Below are 21,308 nucleotides of genomic sequence, written 5' to 3' on the forward strand. Positions count from 1 at the left end.
GTGGCCTCTTCAACATAGAGGAATATAAAAGTATTTTAGTCAGGGCTTATTCTTCTCAGAGGTCATCAACCAACCATATCCTGGTGGCTTTTACTGACCTCTGGATGAAAACCAATTTTCACACAAATTAACACAGGTTTGCTATACAATCATACTCATGGTCCTTCAGTCCATCCTTTAAATTTTTTTATACAGTGGGGAGAACAAGTATTTGATACACTGCCAATTTTGCAGGTTTTCCCATTTGCAAAGCATGTAGAAGTCTTTAATTTCATCATATGTACTCTTCATCTGTGAGTGAAGGAATCTAAAACAAAAATCCAGAACATCACATTGTGTGATTTTTAAGTAATTAATTTGCACTTTATTGCATGGCATTTGATTCCCAACAACCAATAAGAATCCCAGCTCTAACAGGCCTGTTAGTTCTTCTTTAAGAGGCACTGGGTCCCAGCGACGCCTCGACTCCAGTCTTCGGGTGTCCAGCCGACGACTCAGCCCTTGCTCAAGCCACTGAGGGTCTGGTTGACACCTCAACCCCTGCTCACCCCACCGAGGGTCTCGGCGATGCCTAAGCCCCTGCCCAAGCCACTGAAGGTCTCGGCGACGCCTCAGCTCCAGCCACGCCACTGAGGGTCTCGGCGACGCCTCAGCTCCTGCCCACGCCACTGAGGGTCTCGGCGACCCCTCTGCTTCTGCTCCTGGTCTGAAGGCCTTCCAGGGGTTCAGCGGGAGATTAGTCCTCATCCTGGCCTCTGAAACCGGAGACGAGGGTTTTGAGGATGAACTGCCACCTGAGCGGTTTGAGAAGGAACTCATCCTTGTCTTAGCCTCTGAACCCAGAGACAAGGGGTTCGAGGAGGAAGCGCCGCCGGATTCTGTTTCTGAGGGGTTCAAGGAGCAGCTTGTCCTTATTCCGGCCTCCGAGGGTCCCCCAGACTCTGCATCTGCCTCCGAGGGTCCCGTCAGCTCCAAACTCCAAGCCTGACTCCAAGCCACCGGAGTTCCACCAAGTTCCTGGAGGGTCCTCAATGCTCCATGGACGACCTCCTGATCTGCCGTCCCAAGAGTCCTCTACTCTGCTTGGCCAACCTCCAGACCGAGGGTCCTCTACTCTCCTCGGCTGACCTCCAGACCCAGTTCCTTCGTCGCCAGCCTCCTACACTCCTGTTTGGCCACGCAGGTTTCCTGACCAACCTGCAGGTTCCCGCCGACACCGGCCTCTGCACTTTCTATGTCTCTGCTGGCCTCTTTGTCTTTGCCTCTGTCCGCCAAAGTCTCTACATCTCTGTCGGCCTCCATGTCTCTGCCGCCGGCCGCCAAGGTCTCTACGTCTCTGTCAGTCGGCCTCCACGTCTCTGCCGCTGGTCGCCAAGGTCTCTACGTCTCTGTCGGCCTCCACGTCTCTGCTCCAGCCCGCCAAAGTCTCCACGTCTATGCCGGTCTCCAGGTTCTTGTCCTTGCCTTTTATCGACACTGCTGGTCTCCACATTTTCGCCGACATTGCCGGACGCCCTGGTTCTTGAACACTGGGTTCTTGATCCCGCCTGAACTTTGTGCCTGCACAAGGCGATGTCCGGGTAGCCCGCCTGAACTTTGTGCTTGCGCGGGGTGACGTCCTGGTTGCCCACCTGAACTTTGTGCCTGCTCGGGACGACCTCCTGGTCGCCCGCCTGAACTTTGTTTTTGGTTCGTTTCTTGCCCTCCTTCCTAGGTCCCTGAGGCTCACCCTGCTTGGGTTGTTTTTTGGACTCTTGGGGTGTCTGGTATCCACCCTTGAGGTGTGATGGGTCTGTTATGATTTGGGGCTGTTGGGTTTTTGGTTGCGGGTTTTTCCTCTTATGTTTTTCACAGTTGAAATTTTGAATCATGCTTCTGTTCTTCATTTACCTGGTCATGCTTTAGTTTTTGTCTTCTAGTTCATGTTTTGTCAAGTTAGGTTTTTGGATCTGGTTTTGCTTTAGTTTCATGTTTTTCTAGTTATGTTTCTATTAGTTTGTATCCTTGATTTTCTGTTTTGCTCCAGTCACATTTTGTTCTCTCCTGTATGTCAATCAACTTTATTTGGTTCACCCGCACTAAGCAAATCAGTCTCCTTGTTTCACCTTGTTCTTGTTCTTTATATACACACATCTGTTCTGTTCATTCCTGGCGGAAACATATTTGATCACCATCTCTATCCATGTACTTTCCTTCACCCATGCCAAGCCTGTCTTGCCAGCCTGTCCATGTTTGTTTTTTGCCACCTTCTTCGATAAGTTTTTGTTCATTAAATCATTTCACTTACCTATGCTGCCTGCTCATATGCATTCTAGTGTCCCCTGTTACGCAAATCCTGACACTAATGTAAAGCACAGCTCAGCATGATGTTTACATTTTTTTTCTGTCACACACAAACATGCACACTCACACACATACAAATATTTCTTACATAACTTTATATCTCTCACCCTCTCTTACCCCCACCACCTATTTAATTTTCTGTCTTTTTCTCTGCTATATCTCTGCTTCTGGACTTCATATCAAGCAACCCCAAGCACTAACTATGACCTCACTTGGGTCTATCTGTTTCTGTGGTGACATGGGCTGTCCAACTTTAGTGACACATGCATAACTAAGGTTTGTCACATAGAATGTGCATGGAGCTGGCACAAGAGAGAAAAAGTAAAAAAAAAGTCTGGTAGTGTAGTACAATGTGATTTATTTTCCTCTTTTCAAAAAAACGGACCCCAAGAGGATTGAACAACCGGTTGGGGGGAAAGGGGCGGTTAGGTTTTGCCAAATCAAAGAAATAAATAAAACAAAACAGCGCCGAACTGTAACCTAAACTAAGCCAGAAGAAATAAAGGAAAAGAAAGCTGCTATTCTAGACTAACAAAACAAGCCAAAAACATTACATGGGTGGCACCAACCTACTTACCTAGTGTGTATAACAGAGAAAAACTACATGATGGAAATGTACAGGGTACCCCAAACTTACCTAGCCCACAAACTCCCACCACAAACCTTGAAACAATGCTGGAGAACAAAGCCTGTGCCAAAAAGCCAGCCAGGTGAAGCCACACCCCTAGCCCTACAGGTGAGCAGTTTATGTAGAGCTGCCTGATTGGGTCCCTCAAGGCAAATTGGCATCACCCTGCACTCTGAACCTGTGAGAGACAGGAGACAGAAGGAGAGGGGGGAGAAACACACAGTCCATCAGACATGTAACACCCCACCCTTACAAGTCCAAACAAAATGTTTGGTATGCCTAAAACTAAAAACGCAAGGTCAAAACATACATGACAAAGCATCTGCCAAAACATTTTCCAACCCTTTTTTATGGCAGATCTTGAGGTTGTACTCCTGAATGATCAAAGCCCACCGCATAAGTCGCTGATTTTGATTGTACATCCTACAAAGGAAGACAAGTGGGTTATGGTCTGTGAAGACTGTTATGGGCTCCACACTCAAGCCAAGATAAACCTAATAATGCTGCAATGCCAAAAGCAATGCAAGCGTTTCTTTTTCAATAGTAGAATACCTACTTTGATGAAGGTTGAACTTCCTTGAGAAGTAACCTACAGGATGATCTATGCCATCTTTATCTTCCTGCAGCAGGACAGCTCCTACCCCAACTGCACTGGCATCTACCTCCAGTTTAAATGGCAGGTTGACATTTGGGGCGGAAAGAACAGGAGAACAAGAAAGCAATCCTTTCAGATTCTGAAACGCACGCTGGCACTCCTCAGACCACGTAAAAGGTCTAGAAGGACTGGTCAAAGCAGTTAAAGGGGCCGCTACCGTCGAAAAATTCTTACAAAAGCGACGATAGAACTCAGCCACCCCCAGGAATCAACGGAGCTCCCTTCTGTTAGAAGGAACTGGAAAGTCCGAGACTTTGACTTTAGCATCTACAGGACGCACCTGACCTCCACCAACTTGTTGACCAAGGTAGAGAATGCTACCTTTACCAAACTCACATTTTGAGAGATAGAGTGTCAGTGAGGCGGCTGCGAGGCATTTGTTGTGGCCATTTATGTTCAATTTTGTAAATCATAAGTTCTATTTACTTATAAGTTGTTAGAATATATTTCAGTTTGTTTGGAATGATGATATAAAATTAATTGTTTAGAATTATTATGATTTCTTTGGTAACTTTTAAACCCCTCCCAGTAATTTAAGAGATTAAGAACACACTGTGCGGCGCTTGTGGGATCAGAATGTCCGGCGTGATGACGTGAGGTTTTTTACAATTATTTTTTGACCACTTTTCGACCACTTTTTGTCCTTGTAAGATGCGTTTAAGCCAATTTACGTTTACATTTAAGTTGTAAGAATTTTCTGGTTATCATTTTGCCTATAATTTTGCAAGAAATAAAAGGATATTTTTCAAACAATATACTCGGAAGTGCGTTCAAGAAACCAGACCACCTGTTGCCACCAACGGCCTTTTTTCTTTGGAACTATTTTGGCTTGGAAACAGAAAGGCCGTGACAGCGTCTGTAAACCTCACGCAAGGTAGCAAGATGGTCAGTCCAATCACTGGAGTATATAACAAAGTCATCTAGGTACACTCGGCAGTTCGGCACACCTCCCAGTACTTTATTTACAAGCCTTTGAAACGTAGCTGGAGCATTACATAACCCAAAAGGCATCAGTGTGTACTGAAAAAAACTGTCCGGTGTTACAAAAGCAGAAATATTCGAGGCCCTTTTCGTTAATGGTACTTGCCAGTACTCCTTTAGCATGTCAAGTTTAGTGACATATGTAGCTGGCCCCACATCATCGATACAGTCATCGATGAGGGGTAAGGGATATGCATCAAGGACTGTTACAGCATTCACTTTTCGAAATTCAGTACAGAACCTTGGGGTTCCATCAGCCCTCATGTCCAATAAACATGGGCTACAACTTGGAATAGCAAGTCCAGTTTTAACAAGGTACCTCACTTCTTGTTTCATAACTTCCCTTTTTATAGTATTGACATGGTATGCTCGCTGTTTTATAGGTACTGGATTGGTAAGAACTATGTCATGAGACAGCACATTTGTTTGGGTAGGAACATCACTGAATAGACATCAGAATCAGAATCAGAAAAGCTTTATTGCCAAGTACGTTTTTGGACATACAAGGAATTTGTTTTGGCGTAGTCATTGCAATACAGTACAAATTAAACAGTATAAACATATCTACAATATAATATAAATACATGTGCACAGTTTTAAGTGAGTGAGAGTAAATATAGAGCAGTATAAGATGCAAGAGCAATACAACAGTGCAGGTGATCATTGTGCAAGTATGGCAGTGCAAGTAAAGCAGGAGTCCATGCTGAGCGTTAATGTAACGCATAGAGTTACAGGTTACAGGTGTCCTGTCAGCAAAAAAGGGGGGGGTGTGGGGGAAAGGGAGAGTGTCAGGGTGGTTTCCGGGCTTTGTTAACCAGGCTGGTGGCAAATGGGAAAAAACTGTTCTTGTGGCGTGAGGTTTTGGTCCGGATGGACCGCAGCCTCCTGCCAGAGGGGAGAGTCTCAAAGAGTCTGTGACCGGGGTGGGAGGGATCAGCCAGAATCTTCCCTGCCCGCTTCAGGGTCCTGGAGGTGTACAGTTCCTGGAGCGACAGTAGACTGCAGCCAATCACCTTCTCAGCAGACCGAATGACACGCTGCAGTATGCCCTTATCCTTGGCTGTAGCAGCGGCGTACCAGATGGTGATGGAGGAGGTGAGGATGGACTCAATGATGGCTGTGTAGAAGTGCACCATCATAGTCTTTGGCAGGTTGAAATTCTTCAGCTGCCGCAGGAAGAACATCCTCTGCTGGGCTTTCTTGATGAGGGAGCTGATGTTTGGCTCCCACTTGAGATCCTGGGAGATGATGGTTCCCAGGAAGCGGAAAGATTCTACAGTGTCAATTGTGGAGTCACAGAGGGTGATGGAGGCAGGTGGGGCTGGGCTCTGCCTGAAGTCCACAACCATCTCTACTGTCTTTAGAGCGTTGAGCTCAAGGTTGTTCTGGCTGCACCAGTCCAACAGATGGTCCACCTCCCATCTGTACGCAGACTCGTCACCATCAGAGATGAGTCCGATCAGGGTGTTGTCGTCCGCAAACTTCAGAAGCTTGACAGACTGGTGACTGGAGGTGCAGCTGTTGGTGTACAGGGAGAAGAGCAGAGGAGAGAGAACACAGCCTTGGGGGGAACCGGTGCTGATGGTCAAGGAGTCAGAGACGTGCTTCCCCAGCCTCACGCGCTGCTTCCTGTCAGACAGGAAGTCAGTGATCCACCTGCAGGTGGAGTCGGGCACACTCAGCTGGGAGAGCTTCTCCTGTAGCAGAACTGGGACGATGGTGTTGAAGGCAGAGCTGAAATCCACAAACAGGATCCTGGCATAGGTTCCTGTGGAGTCCAGGTGCCGGAGGATGAAGTGAAGGGCTAGGTTGACTGCATCATCTACAGACCTGTTGGCTCTGTAGGCAAACTGCCTAGAGGGTCTTTTAGGTGTGAAGTCTAGCATGAGTTTCTCAACGTCTTGAGCCTGGTCAGCTGGTAAATGTGACAAATAGTGGGGTAGGTTAGACAAAACCTTACTATTATTAAGCCTTGCAAGCTGGGAAGCACCTTTTTGCATGACCCACTTCTCATTGGTAGGATTTGAAGCCATACAGGCTATAGGTGAAACTGAATCAACCTGACTATCAGAAACTTGATCATTTTCTCTTGAGTGATACAGTTTCATCATGTTGATATGACAGAGTCTAGTTTCACAACACATGTTGTCTCAAGGCACTTCACAACAGTCAGGTACATACATTCCAATTAATCCTAACCATTGAACAGTGCAGTCGGAGTTAGCTTTTTATTCAAATTGGATAAAAAGTTTTTCTATCTAAGGAAACCCAGCAGATTGCATCCAGTCAGTGACTTGCAGCATTCCCTCCTCCCGGATGAGCATGTAGAGACAGTGGACAGTGGCTGGCGTTGACTTTGCAGCAATCCCTCATACTGAGCATGCATGTAGCGACAGCAGAGAGGAAAAACTCCCTTTTAACAGGAAGAAACCTCCAGCAGAACCAGGCCCAGTGTGAGCGGCCATCTGCTACGACCGACTGGGGGTTTGAGAGAAAAGAGCAGAGACACAAAAAGAACACAGAAGCACTGATCCTGGAGTACTTTCTATGGGAAGGAAAAGTAAATGTTGATGGATGTAGCTCCTTTAGTCGTTTCACCTAGAAAGAAAGAACAGATAAACTCTGAGCCAGTTTTCAAGGTTAGAGTCTGAAAGAGAGCACATAGAGTTTGTTACAGTTAAGCTCAGTCAATCGCCATGTCTAGGAGAGAGAAAGGGTTAAACACTAAAAGACAGGGCTATGTGGATCATTGGTAGAGGGTGAGCATTAAGTTGTTGCCAGCAGAAGCTGGGACGATTCCCCTCTCCAGAAAGGTGTCACAGGTAGAAACAGAGCCAGGCCATGTGTAGCTTCTAGGAAGAGAATAAAGAGAACAAGGTTAAAAGATGAAATAACAGCAAATAATGCAAAATTGGAGAGTAGTGTGAGAATGTAGCGAAGAGGGTGAAAGTGGTCGTTATGTCCTCCAGCAGCCTAAGCCTATAGCAGCATAACTACACAGATAGTTTCAGTTCAGATTATTTAGTTAAACGGCGCTTATTTACAACAATGTCGTCTCAAGGAACTCCACAAAGGGTCCCACTGATGGTCATTGTTATACTAAAAACTACAAGTATTGGGATAACTCTCTCTGTCAGACTGATTATAACATTGGAAAAGAGAAGGGGTCATACAGGTAGTAGAAATGGAGTGTGTGTTTGCACCTCAACCATAACTGAGCCGGTTTAGGCTAAACTTGACTCCCCCTTACTCCAACCAACAGGGAGGGAGGAAGGCTCCCTCCCTGATTAACTAAGCCACTCAAGCTATAAGCTTTATCAAAAAGGAAAGTGTTAAGCCTAGCCTTAAAAGTAGACAGGGTGTCTGCCTCACGGACTAAAACTGGGAGCTGGTTCCACAGGAGAGGAGCCTGATAACTAAAGGATCTGCCTCCCATTCTACTTCTAGAGACTCTAGGAACCACCAGTAAACTTGCAGTCTGAGAACAAAGTGCCCTGTCAGGAACATATGGAACACTCAGATCTCTGATGTATGATGGAGCTAGATCATTAAGGGCTTTATATGTGAGGAGGAGAATTTTAAATTCTATTCTAAATTTGACAGGGAGCCAATGAAGGGAAGCTAAAATAGGAGAAATATGATCTCTTTTTAATTTTCATCTGAACTCTTGCTGCAGTATTCTGAATCAGCTGTAGGCTTTTAACTACATTTTGTGGACATCCTGATAGTAAAGAATTACAATAGTCCAACCTTGAAGTAACAAATGCATGGACTAGTGTTAGGGTTTGAAAACCTTTGTATTGTTTATCACTCATGTCTGCTCTAAGTGCTTTTCCCTCCTACATGCCACAGAAAGGGATATGGGGGAGACGAGTGAGTTATGCTTTTCTGTTCATACCAAGTCCTCACTCCCTCTCTGTTTATAATCAAGACACATGAACCCTAACCTTTCTGACCCCACGCACACACACACACACACCCTGAATGTTTGTTGAACTGTGTGTGAACCAGCATGTATAAATAAAGAGAGAGGGGTGCCAACACTTGGTAGTTTGCACTGTAAAAGTGAGCTACCCTTGCTGCAAGTAAATCTGACTCTGTATCGTTCTTGCCTCTGAGTTGACTAATTAATACCTAACATTAACTTGGTCCTTCGAGCCGGAGAGATTTCAATAACCTTATTTTATTTGCTTTAACAGTGACTCTCAGAGGATCCAGAGAGTCACCAAGACGTCAACTTCGAGGTGAGACAGTTTTAAAATAGAATAAGCGCTAAGATAAGAAAAAGTCGTTGGTAGTGTCTCGCCATAAGGAGACAGCAATTGCATAGGTTTTATTTCGCCGGAAGGAAATAGCGATAAATTTAGGTAGGATCTCGCCGCAAGGAGATCACAAACGACTAGGTAGTTCCGCCGTAAGGGAACTGGATAATTTGGTTGGTAGCATTTCGCCGGAAGGAAATGAAATTAAATGTTGAATAATAAGGGAGCTAGGTCGACCATACATATTGCTGAAGGGACATAAATATGTTAAAATACTAACTGTGTGAGTGATGTTGTGTGTGTTTGGAAGACTAAGCATTTTTGGAAGAATCATAGCAAGATTCTGCTGGTCCTGTGTTTTCTTTTGCCCAGATTAAAACTACGTAGTGGGGACTTTGGGGATTAAGGTCGGATTTCATTCCAGAAAATTAACAGCGCTGCGAACTAGTCGCAGTAGAAGGGCGTGTTAATGTCCTCCCCATAAGTCTCATGCCAGTGACCTTTTATCTGGGACATTCATACTATAATTGATGTAACGTGCCAGAGGAAACTGCAGGAGGGGACACGGACGCCTGGCCAGCCTGGAGACGTTGTCCTCAGTCCACCTCCATTTTACGGAGGGGAGTCCTTATGCCCGCCTGCGGCTTCTGGCCGATTGGATGCGAACTATTTGTCTACAAATATATTTGGGTGAGAAGTTGCTCTGTATGATATAATGTATATTATTATTATTTTTTATTTTATTACACAGTAACCATCATCTCCTAAAAAATGAAAAGAAAAGGTGGGGATGATTGTGTTAAATTTGCTTTAACTTGGGAAGATAAGTTTGGTTTTTCACAGAGTGTGAGTTTGAGCGTAAATAAGTTAAATAGTTGAAATAGTTTCAAGTAAAACAGTTGATGGATGGAGATGAGAAAAGTAAAAAACATAAGAAAAAGATTAAAAATCACAGAGTGCATCAATTAAGGTGTTAAAGAGTTAAAACTTTCCTGCAGGAAGTTTCGTTTGTCTTAAATATTGTGATCAGTCGGAAAAGAAAGGAGTATAGTGCATGTTATGAAAGGAAGTGACAGGCAGGTGGACAACTGACTGACTGACTGATAATACTTCTGTGTGCAAAATCTGAAACTATTCTAAACTTTTTCTTCTGCCTCTCTCTCTCACACGCACACACACATATATGGGATTTGAGTGCAACATCTGCGTTTTTCAGTCTGGACTTTGGAAACCTCCCCTTCCCATGGCTACTCCGCCAGAGAGGCTTCTTCATCATGGCCTGTAAGAGAGAGAGGGTCTGCCTGCCTGCCTGCTTGCTGCAAATCACAGTTTGAGTTTCCACCTGAACGAAACTCAGAAGAAGTCTGGCCCAAACCCACTAAGATGGACAACGATCCATGCTGCTGCAGAGCCAGAAGAGCGATACACTGGATTTATATTGAAAGCACATTTTATGCGGGCAGAAGAGAAACAGGCCGGAGCAAAGTTCTTTCTCCCTTCTGGAGAAGTTAAAGTGGACAAAGAAGGAGTGAATGTCTCACCAACAGACCTGGGAAGGGCCTGGGTTGTTTTTGGACTGATAGAGGACTGTGTGCCATGACAGTCTGACTTTGGAGCAATTTAGAATCTGATGGGGGTAACGTACAAACACACACACATTTGCATAAATCTTTTCCTATTTTCGGCAACGAAGAACGCTTATTAACTGCTGCTCATGTGACATGCTTGCTTGACGTGGACAGATATAGCAGGTTAAAATATTATTTTAGGGTTGGAAAAGTATCGTCAAAAGGGTGATAACTCATTTGATACTTTCCAGTTAATTATTTCAGAGATGCAAGTTCTCTTTCGTCGTGGAATATTCAGGTTCAATTATTATAGTTATTAAAAGTTATTAAAATGCAGAGAAAGTTACATTTCCAAAACTCAGCAGTAACCATGTGTTTCTATGTCATTCTCAGGACAGATCTCATGAAGGAACATTTTCTAAACCCATTGCATGCGTAACACCTGATGGGCTTCTCCTTCAGGTATTATTTTCTGTTGTCAGAGTTTGTATCCCGTAAATCTAATGGGTAGAGACCTCATGAAAACAGGCTTAATTTTACTGCAGATGGACTTCATTCAGTCTCTGACACAGTACTTACAGCGGGGTGCAGTTTTTGTCCGCAAGTGCTAATTTACACTTATGGAAGGTACAAATTCATTGTTTTTCACAGCAGCTGCTGGGAAGAGGTTATATTAGTTTTTCTTCCTTCCTTCTTCTGGTTCATGCAGCGTGTTGATTTACACTGTACCTTATATCAGGTCCTGACAAAAACTATGAAAGGCTTGGTTCTGCAGGTTCTTTTTTTTCTCCCTTTGGTGAAGGAAAGGAAACCTAATTAGTTCTGTGCTGCATAGGAATATTAAAACACTTGTTTTCTAAGATATCACTGGCTAAAACATTTTAAACTTTTGAGAGTAATTGGTTTTGTTAAACACATTATCCTTGGTAAAATAAACCTTTAAAATGAGAATGGGAAAAATTGGGTAATTTTTGAAGGTAAGAAAGAACCTGATCGGACAGTGGTACCACACAAAAAGTAAAACAGATCTAAGCCAATGATGGGTTCCAGTCATTTGGTGGCTTTGAAATGCAATAATACTCAAAATTTCTACTCTGGGGGACACAGATTGGGGTTGAAGAATTTTGTTCTGGAACCAAGGTTAGGATTTTTATATCAAAATAAAGACAAGTAAAATCCTTCATTTTAGGAAAAGAAAAAAATAATAATAAAGGCTCTCTCAAGACTAAAGAGAATGGTCGGCTCAAACTCCAGTCTCCTTGTTTGATTTCTTAGGGTTTAAAGATTAAAAGAATACATAGGAGTAGAAACGTACACAGGGTAATTTCAGATTACTAAATCATAAAATATTGGAACATTTATCAGCATTTGGATTATTAAAGAGGGGTTCTAGTAAAAATGTTCTCCCCAACTCTCAAAATTTAAATAGCCAAATTAAGAAAAATTATATGTGTCCTCCATTTTAAACGCTATGTGGAACAAAGTCCAGTTTGGAGTCAAGCTTCTTATCTTAATTTCTGATTAAGTCAAACACTGCAGTTTTTGTTTTGTTTGGGTATACCATAAAAATGTCAACGCCGGCTTAAAATACTTGTTTGCATTTAACCTGAGCAGAGAAATTCTGGAATACAGCTGGGATCAAATTGAGCCAAACAAAAAGAAAACTATAACAATAACTTTCAGGGTTGTAGTTATTATTATTACAGAGTTACAGTACAAAGAATTGGCAAAGGGTTTGAGCATCAGTAAATTTGGATTCATTTAAGAGAAAACTGTTGCTGTGCTTCTAAATAGTTTGAGATCTCTTTGGACTATGTGCACTCATCTTAAAAAGGATCCTGAAGATTGTCATAACAAAACTGATCAATTACAGCATTAAAAGATATGACTGAGAAAGCATATTATGAAAAGAGATTGTTAAAAATTACTTTGAATTCTTGAAGCTTCAAATTTGGCCATTTGTCTGTCTTTGATGTTTTGTCTTTGTTTTGTTGGAATGAATCTTTGTTGCATGACACAATAATCCATGTTTAGAATAATGTTTCTAAATCCCAGATTGATTGAAACTTTGAGTTTTCAGGAGAGTTAAGAAGCAGCTTGTTTCTGAGGTAGGTATGTTAACAGTTTTGCAGTTTAAGGTACACTTTGATGGGTTGGAATGAAGAAACTGTGGGTCCCGCCCATACGCTGCCCACCAGAGGTTAGTTCTGCCTGACTCTGCCCACCTACCAGGTTGGTTCATGCTTTCACTTTCATGGAAATGCTCAGCACCTTCCTTCCTGAGTTTTCACACTGTTTAAGAGACAAAAGAATCAAAATGCTTGTAGTGATTGTTGCCTTAAAAACATGTTTTTTGTATAATGATAAAGGATGTAGCATGACATTTAGATTTATGTGTTTTACTATAAAAAGGTTAATGAAATAGTTAAAACTTTAAAAACAATTAGTTTTGCATACAGAATCATTGGTGATTTATTAGATTGAAAGTTTTCCCTGGTGCCATTAAGCTAACTGACAGTTCAAGATATGCCAAAAGTAAGCAATATATTTTGATAAAGAATCAGTTATGATTTCATACTTGACAGGAATTATTTATTAGATTAAATTTGTAGAGTGTATGCATCAGAATTACATTAGATTTCCATTAATCTAATACTTATCTTCATACAAGAGAAATCAGGATGATATGGGACTTATTCCTAAGTGAAATATTGATAAACTGTACAACGCATGAAGTTTGTGTTTTGTTGTTAATGGAACTGTGTTGCAGTTAAAAACATCTGGATTTTATTTATGTTGGTTTCGTTAAATTCATAGAGACACATAGTTATGTCAGAATTAATTTATTTGGTTCTATGTAATGTGATCTTGGTTACTAGAACATTTTTGTTTAAACCTTTTGCTGCATTGTCGCATGGGTTGGACCCTGCGCCAGAAGAGGGGAATGTCAGAATAAAGTAACATGGGGATAATGCCAAGATCATTTTTTCCCACATCTTTGTGTAAAGATAGGATGTTGTTTTACTGTCAAAATCTGTCCACTGTGTTTTCTCAGGTTTCACAGACGGTGAAGGCTGCATTACCAGGAACAGCCACTTCCACCCTCCAGTCCTTTATTCCTGGCGACTGGATTCTGGTCAGAGAATCTAGGAGAAAACACTGGAAGTCCAGGCACTGGAATGGCCCATATCAGATCTTACTAGTCACCCAGGAAAGCTGCAGGAAAGCTCCAGCTCCTCCAGCTTCATCTGGCTTCCAGGATACAACTCATCTTCCTTTTCTGTTCGTACCAAGTCCTCACTCCCTCTCTGTTTATAATCAAGACACATGAACCCTAACCTTTCTGACCCCACACACACACACACACACACACACACACCCTGAATGTTTGTTGAACTGTGTGTGAACCAGCATGTATAAATAAAGAGAGAGGGGTGCCAACACTTTGTAGTTTGCACTGCAAAGTGAGCTACCCTTGCTGCAAGTAAATCTGACTCTGTATCGTTCTTGCCTCTGAGTTGACTAATCAATACCTAACACCTAACTAGTTTATCAGCGTCACTCCTGGATAGGATATTTCTAATTTTAGGAATGTTCCAGAGGTGAAAGAAGGAAATCCTAGAAACCTGTTTAAAATAAGATTTAAATGACTGGTCAAAAATAACACCAAGGTACTCGTACTCATCGTCTTCTGCTTATCCGGGACCGAGTCGCGGGGGCAGCAGACTCAGCAGAGACACCCAGATGTCCCTCTCCCCAGACACCTACTCCAGCTCCTCCGGGTGAGCCCAAGGCATTCCCAGGCCAGCCGAGAGAAATAGTCCCTTCAGCGTGTCCTGGGCTATCCCCTGGGCCTCCTCCCAGAAGGACGTGCCTGGAACACCTCCCAAGGAATGCGTCCAGGAGGCATCCGGTATAGATGCCCGAGCCACCTCAACTGGCTCCTCTCGATGTGGAGGAGCAGCGGCCGAGCTCCTCACCCTATCTCTAAGGGAGTGCCCGGCCACCCTACGGAGGAAGCTCATTTCAGCCGCTTGTAACCGGGATCTCGTTCTTTCGGTAAAGACCCAAAGTTCATGGCCATAGGTGAGGGTAGGAACGTAGACTGACCGCTAAATTGAGAGCTTTGCTTTTCGGCTCAGCTCTCTCTTCAAAACAACGGACCGGCACAGTGCCCCCATTACTGCGGCAGCCGCACCGATCCGTCTGTTGATCTCCCGCTCCATTTTTCCCCCACTCGTGAACAAGACCCCGAGATACTTAAACTCCTCCACTTGAGGCAGGAACTCCCCTCCAACCTGAAGAGGACAAGCCACCCTTTTCCGGTCGAGAACAATGGCCTCGGACTTGGAGGAGCTGATCTTCATCCCAGCCGCTTCACACTCGGCTGCGAACCACCACAGCGCATGCTATAGGTCTTGGCTAGAGGGGGCCAGCAGGACCACATCATCTGCAAAAAGAAGAGACGAAATCCACTGGTCCCCAAACCGCACCCCCTGGGTCCTTGGCCCTTGGCTGCGTCTAGAAATCCTGTCCATAAAAGTTATGAACAGGACCGGTGACAAAGAGCAGCCCTGCCGGAGTCCAACATGCACCGGGAACAGGTCCAACTTAGTGCCGGCAATGCGAACCAAACTTCTGCTCCGCTCGTACAGGGACCGGATGACCCCTAATAAAGGGCACCCGATTTCATACTCCTGGAGCACCCCCACAGGGCATCACGAGGGACACAGCCAGGTCCACAAAACACATGTGAACGAGTTGGGCAAACTCCCATGAACCCTCGAGCACCCTGTAGAGCGTATAGAGCTGGTCCAGTGTTCCACGGCCGGGACGAAAACCACACTGCTCCTCCTGAAACTGAGGTTCGACTATTGGCCAGACTCTCCTCTCCAATACCCTGGCGTAGGACTTACCAGGGAGGCTGAGGAGTGTGATACCCCTGTAGTTGGAACACACCCTCCGGTCCCCCTTCTTATGAAGGGGGACCACCACCCCAGTCTGCCAGTCCAGAGGCATTGTCCCCGACCGCCACGCAATGTTGAAGAGGTGTGTCAACCATGACAGCCCAACAACATCCAGAGATTTGAGGGCGGATCTCATCCACCCCCGAAGCCTTGCCACCGCAGAGCTTTTTAACCACCTCGGTGACTCCAGCCTGGGTGATGAAAGAGTCCAACCCTGAGTGCCCAGCCTCTGTTTCCACCACGGAGTGCGTGATGGCAGGATTGAGGAGATCCTCGAAGTACTCCTTCCACCGCTCGATAATGTCCTCAGTCGAGGTCAGCAGCCTCCCAGCCCCACTATAAACAGTGTTGGCGACGCACTGCTTTCCCCTCCTGAGGCGCCGGACTGTTTGCCAGAATCGCTTCAAGGCCAAACGGTAGTCCTTCTCCATGACCTTACCGAACTCCTCCCAGGCCCGAGTTTTTGCCTCTGCCACAGCCTGGGCCGCAGCACGCTTCGCCTCACGGTACCCGTCAGCCGCCTCAGGAATCCCACAAGCCAACCACAGCCGATAGGACTCCTTCTTCAGCTTGACAGCATCCCTTACTGCCGGTTTCCACCACCGGGTTCTGGGATTGCCGCCACGACAGGCACCGCAGACCTTACGGCCACAGCTATGGGCAGCAGCATCGACAATAGATGCAGAGAACATGGTCTACTCGGACTCTATGTCTCCAACACCCCCGGAATCTGGTCAAAGCTCTCCCGGAGGTGGGAGTTTAATATATCCCTGGCCGAGGGCTCCGCCAGGTGTTCCCAGCAGACCCTCACTATGCGCTTGGGCCTGCCAAGTCTGTCCGGCTTTCTCCACTTCCAGCGGATCCAACTCACCACCAGGTGGTGATCAGTGGACAGCTCAGCCGCTCTCTTCACTCGAGTGTCCAAAACATGCGGCTGAAGGTCTGATGATATGACAACAAAGTCAATCATCAACCTCCTGCCTTTGGTGTCCTGGTGCCAAGTGCACTGATGGACACCCTTATGTTTGAACATGGTGTTCATTATGGACAATCTGTGACTAGCACAGAAGTCCAATAACAAAACACCACTCGGATTCAGATCAGGGAGGCCATTCCTCCCGATCACACCTCTCCAGGTGTCACTGTCATTTCCCACATGGACATTGAAGTCCCCCAGCAGAATAATGGATTCCCCGGGAGGGGCACTATCCAGCAACCCGACAGGGACACCAAGAATGCCGGGTACTCCGCACTACCGCTCGGCCCGTAGGCCGAGACGACAGTCAGAGACCTATCCCCAACCCGGAGGCGCAGGGATATGACCCTCTCATCCACTGGGGTAAACCCCAACACGAGTTGGCTGAGCTGGGGGGCAACAAGCAAACCCACACCAGCCCGCCGCCTCTCCCCGTGGGCCACTCCAGAGTAGAAGAGAGTCCAACCCCTCTCAAAGAGATGGGTTCCAGAGCCCACGCTGTGCGTGGAGGCGAGCCCGACTATTTCTAGTCGATATCTCTCGACCTCCCGCACAAGCTCAGGCTCCTTCCCCCCCAGCGAGGTGACATTCCACGTCCTAGAGCCAGCCTAAGCATCCGGGGATCGGGACGCTGAGGTCTCCACCTTCGTCCGCCACCCAATCCTCTTTGCACCGGTCCCTCATGGTTCCCCCTGCAGGTGGTGGGCCCACTGAGAGATGGCCTTGCGTCTCTCGTTCGGGCTTGGCCCGGCCGGGTCCCACAAGGAGCAACCCAGCCACCAGGCGCTCTCCGGCGAGTCCCGACCACAGGCCTGGCTCCAGGGTGGGACCCTGGCTCCGCGGTGGGACCCTGGCTCCGCCGTACTGGGCGACGTCACGTGCCTCGATATTTTTGTCCTCATGAGGGATTCTTGAAATGCACCAAGGTTTTTTACTTTATTACTGGAGGTCAATTTAATGCCATCCAGGTTAAGTGATTGACTAAGCAGTTTATTTTTTAAAGACTCCGGTCCAAAGATGACAACGTCTGTCTTGTCTGAATTTAGAAGCAAAAAATTTAAAGTCTTCCAAGTTTTTATATCTTGAAGACATGCTTGTAGTCTATCTAACTGGTTGGGCTCATCAGGATTTATGGATAAGTAAAGCTGAGTATCATCAGCGTAACAGTGAAAAGTTAGCCCATGCTGCCTGATAATTTGACCTATTGGAAGCATATATGTAGTAAAGAGAATTGGCCCAAGTACTGAACCCTGTGGTACTCCACAATTAACCCTGGAGTTTAAAGATGATTTATCATTTACATGAACAAACTGGAATCTGTCAGACAGATATAAACCAGCCTAGCGCTGTTCCCCTGAACCCTACAGCATATTCCAGCCTTTTTAAGAGAATATTATGGTTGACTGTATCAAATGCAGCACTAGATCTAACAGGACAAGTACAGACACAAGTCCATTATCTGAGGCCATAAGAATATCATTAGTGATTTTCAGCAGAGCTGTTTCTGTGCTATGATGAGCTTTGAAGCCTGACTGAAACTCTTCAAACAGGCCATTGCTGTGTAAATGCTCACACATTTGATTAGCAACTATTTTCTCAAGAATTTTAGATAAGAATGGAAGATTGGATATAGGTCTGTAATTTTTCAAGTCATCTCGATCAAGCGAAGGTTTCTTAAGTAAAGGTTTAATTACAACTAACTTAAAAGCCTGTGGTACATATCCATTGACTAAAGATAGATTAATCATATCTAAAATGGGGCTGGTAATCAGAGGGAACACTTCCTTAAATAATTTGGTTGGGATTGGGTCTAACATACAAGTTTGACGGTTTAGATGAAGCTAATATTTCTGATAACTCAGGAAGCTTCACAGGATCAAAACAGTCCAAACACAAATCAGGTTCTGCAGTTATTTCTAATGTTGTCTCACTTGCTGAGAATGAAGTAATCATCTTCGGGAGTATGTCAAAGAATTTCTTTTTAATAGAATCAATTTTATTTAAGAAGAATCCCATAAAGTCATGGCTGCTAAGAGCTAAGGGAATGGATGGCTCAACAGAGCTATCAACAGATAGTGGGTGACTAACTGGTCCTGATACAGAATTCCTCCTGGTTCTGATGGAGGGGTCCTAACTGGTTCTGATGGAGTTTGTGTCCGGTTCTGATGGAGATTTGTTCCTGGTTCTGATAGAAGTTTCCGCCTGGTTCTGATTGAGTTTGGACTTGGTTCTGATGGAGGGTCCCTAACTGCTTCTGATGGAGTTTGGGTCCAGTTCTTGTGGAGATTTATTCCAGGTTCTGATGGAGATTGGACCTGGTTCTGATAGAGGTTTCCTCCTGGTTCTGATTGAGTTTGGACCTGGTTCTGATAGTGGATGACTAACTGGTCCTGATACAGAATTCCTCCTGGTTCTGATGGAGTTTGGGTCTGGTTCTGATGGAGGGGTCCTAACTGGTTCTGATGGAGTTTGTGTCCGGTTCTGATGGAGATTTGTTCCTGGTTCTGCTGGAGTTTGGGTCTGGTTCTGATGGAGGGTTCCTAACTGGTTCTGATGAAGAATTCCTCCTGGTTCTGATTGAGTTTGGGTCTGGTTCTGAGGAATGTTGGACCTGGTTCTGATAGAAAGTTCCTCCTGGTTCTGATTGAGTTTGGACCTGGTTCTGATAGTGGATGACTAACTGGTCCTGAATGAGAATTCCTCCTGGTTTTGATGGAGTTTGGATCTGGTTCTGATGGAGGGGTCCTAAGTGGTTCTGATGGAGTTTGTGTCTGGTTCTGGTGGAGGGTCCCTAACTGGTTCTGATGGAGTTTGGGTCCAGTTCTTGTGGAGATTTATTCCAGGTTCTGATGCTTCTTGGAACTGGTTCTGATAGAGGTTTCTTTCTGGTTCTGAATGAGTTTGGACCTGGTTCTGATATTGGGTGCCTAACTGGTCCTGATGGAGAATTCCTCCTGGTTCTGATGGAGTTTGGGTCTGGTTTTGATGGAGATTTGTTCCTGGTTCTGATGGAGTTTGGGTCTTGTTCTGATGGATGCTTGTACATGGTTCAGGTATAGAATTGTTCAAGGTTCTTATGGAGTTTTTTGCCAGGTTCTGGTGGAGTTGGGACCTGGTTCTGATGGCTGTTTGTTCCTGGTTCTGATAGACGTTTCCTCCTGGTTCTGATGGAGTTTGGGTCCAGTACTTGTGGAGATTTATTCCAGGTTCTGATGCTTCTTGGAACTGGTTCTGATAGAGGTATCCTTCTGGTTCTGACTGAGTTTGGACCTGGTTCTGATAGTGGGTGACTAACTGGTCCAGATGGAGAATTGCTCCTGGTTTTAATGGAGTTTGGATCTGGTTCTGATGGAGGGTTCCTAACTGGTTCTGATGGAGTTTGTGTCCGGTTCTGATGGAGGGTTCCTAACTGGTTCTGATGGAGATTTGATCTGGTTCTGATGGAGTTTTTCTTTCCTTGTACCGATGGAGCTTTTTGCCAGGTTCTGAAGGGGTTTGGACCTGGTTCTGATAGAAGGTTCCTCCTGGTTCTGATTGAGTTTGGACCTGGTTCTGATAGTGGGTGACTAACTGGTCCTGATACAGAATTCCTCCTGGTTCTGATAGAGTTTGGGTCTGGTTCTGATGGAGGGTTCCTAACTGGTTCTGATGGAGATTTGATCTGGTTCTGATGGAGTTTTTCTTTCCTTGTACCGATGGAGCTTTTTGCCAGGTTCTGAAGGGGTTTGGACCTGGTTCTGATAGAAGGTTCCTCCTGGTTCTGATTGAGTTTGGACCTGGTTCTGATAGTGGGTGACTAACTGGTCCTGATACAGAATTCCTCCTGGTTCTGATGGAGTTTGGGTCTGGTTCTGATGGAGGGTTCCTAACTGGTTCTGATGGAGTTTGTGTCCGGTTCTGATGGAGGGTTCCTAACTGGTTCTGATGGAGATTGGATCTGGTTCTGATGGAGTTTTTCTTTCCTTGTACTGATGGAGCTTTTTGCCAGGTTCTGAAGGAGTTTGGACCTGGTTCTGATAGAAGGTTCCTCCTGGTTCTGATTGAGTTTCGGTCTGGTTCTGATGGAGGGTTCCTAACTGGTTCTGATGGAGATTGGATCTGGTTCTGATGGAGTTTTTCTTTCCTTGTACTGATGGAGCTTTTTGCCAGGTTCTGAAGGAGTTTGGACCTGGTTCTGATAGAAGGTTCCTCCTGGTTCTGATTGAGTTTGGACTTGGTTCTGATAGTGGGTGACTAACTGGTCCTGATACAGAATTCCTCCTGGTTCTGATGGAGTTTGGGTCTGGTTCTGATGGAGATTTGTTCCAGGTTCTGATGCGCCAACAGCCTATATACAAAAGTCTATGAAATTGCCTTTTAAATTTAATCACTGTTGTCTAGCTGTTGAACAGCAGTACATGCTGTTTAAGTACTCAACACAAAATGGCCGCCAGTAGTTGCCTCCTATGAAGATGATCAAAGGGTTAGGGGGTCGGGTCAGGTTTAAGCCATAGAAACAAATGAAGATGAATGGAAGTCAATGAAAAGTCCTCACAAAGATAGTAATCCATGAATGTGTGTGTGGGTGTGTGTGAGCATGTGTGTGTGTCCGAGTGTGAGACACGGAGAGAATAGAGGCAGAAACAAAGACAGAATCATAAACAGACATAGACAGTAGGAGATACACAGAGCTATAAATAGAACAGTGAGGAATGAATCAGCCAATCAGCAAAGAGTGTCAGTGTAACTTGACACCTGCAGCATTTCTAATGCAGCACCTCACTATTGTCTCCCCCTGGCCTGGGCTTTTAACATGGAGGCGCATGCTCCCGAACTACCGCCCATAACTCGGAAACCGTAAGGGCTATCGACGTCATTCTTGGACCGTTTTTCTCAGAACGGACAGGGAAACGAGAATATTAACACGTTTTTGCTGAAAATATAATATT

The 21,308-nt window shown here is 45.1% G+C and overlaps 1 protein-coding gene across 6 annotated transcripts in view; it reads right to left on the reverse strand.

Moving 5' to 3' along the window:
- The window catches only part of LOC124882907, an 81,985-nt gene that overhangs the window by 17,412 nt on the left and 43,265 nt on the right, over positions 1-21,308 (reverse strand). For 5 of the 6 annotated variants that reach the window (XM_047389601.1, XM_047389660.1, XM_047389625.1 and 2 more), the window contains one exon: positions 3,007-3,149. The gene's annotated coding sequence lies outside the window, so the exon portion shown is untranslated. Of the gene's footprint in view, positions 1-2,980; positions 3,150-21,308 lie in introns of all 6 variants that reach the window. The other variant, XM_047389592.1, reaches the window with a different exon arrangement.

This window comes from Girardinichthys multiradiatus, chromosome 2 (assembly GCF_021462225.1).
Source record: "Girardinichthys multiradiatus isolate DD_20200921_A chromosome 2, DD_fGirMul_XY1, whole genome shotgun sequence".
NCBI lineage: Eukaryota > Metazoa > Chordata > Actinopteri > Cyprinodontiformes > Goodeidae > Girardinichthys > Girardinichthys multiradiatus.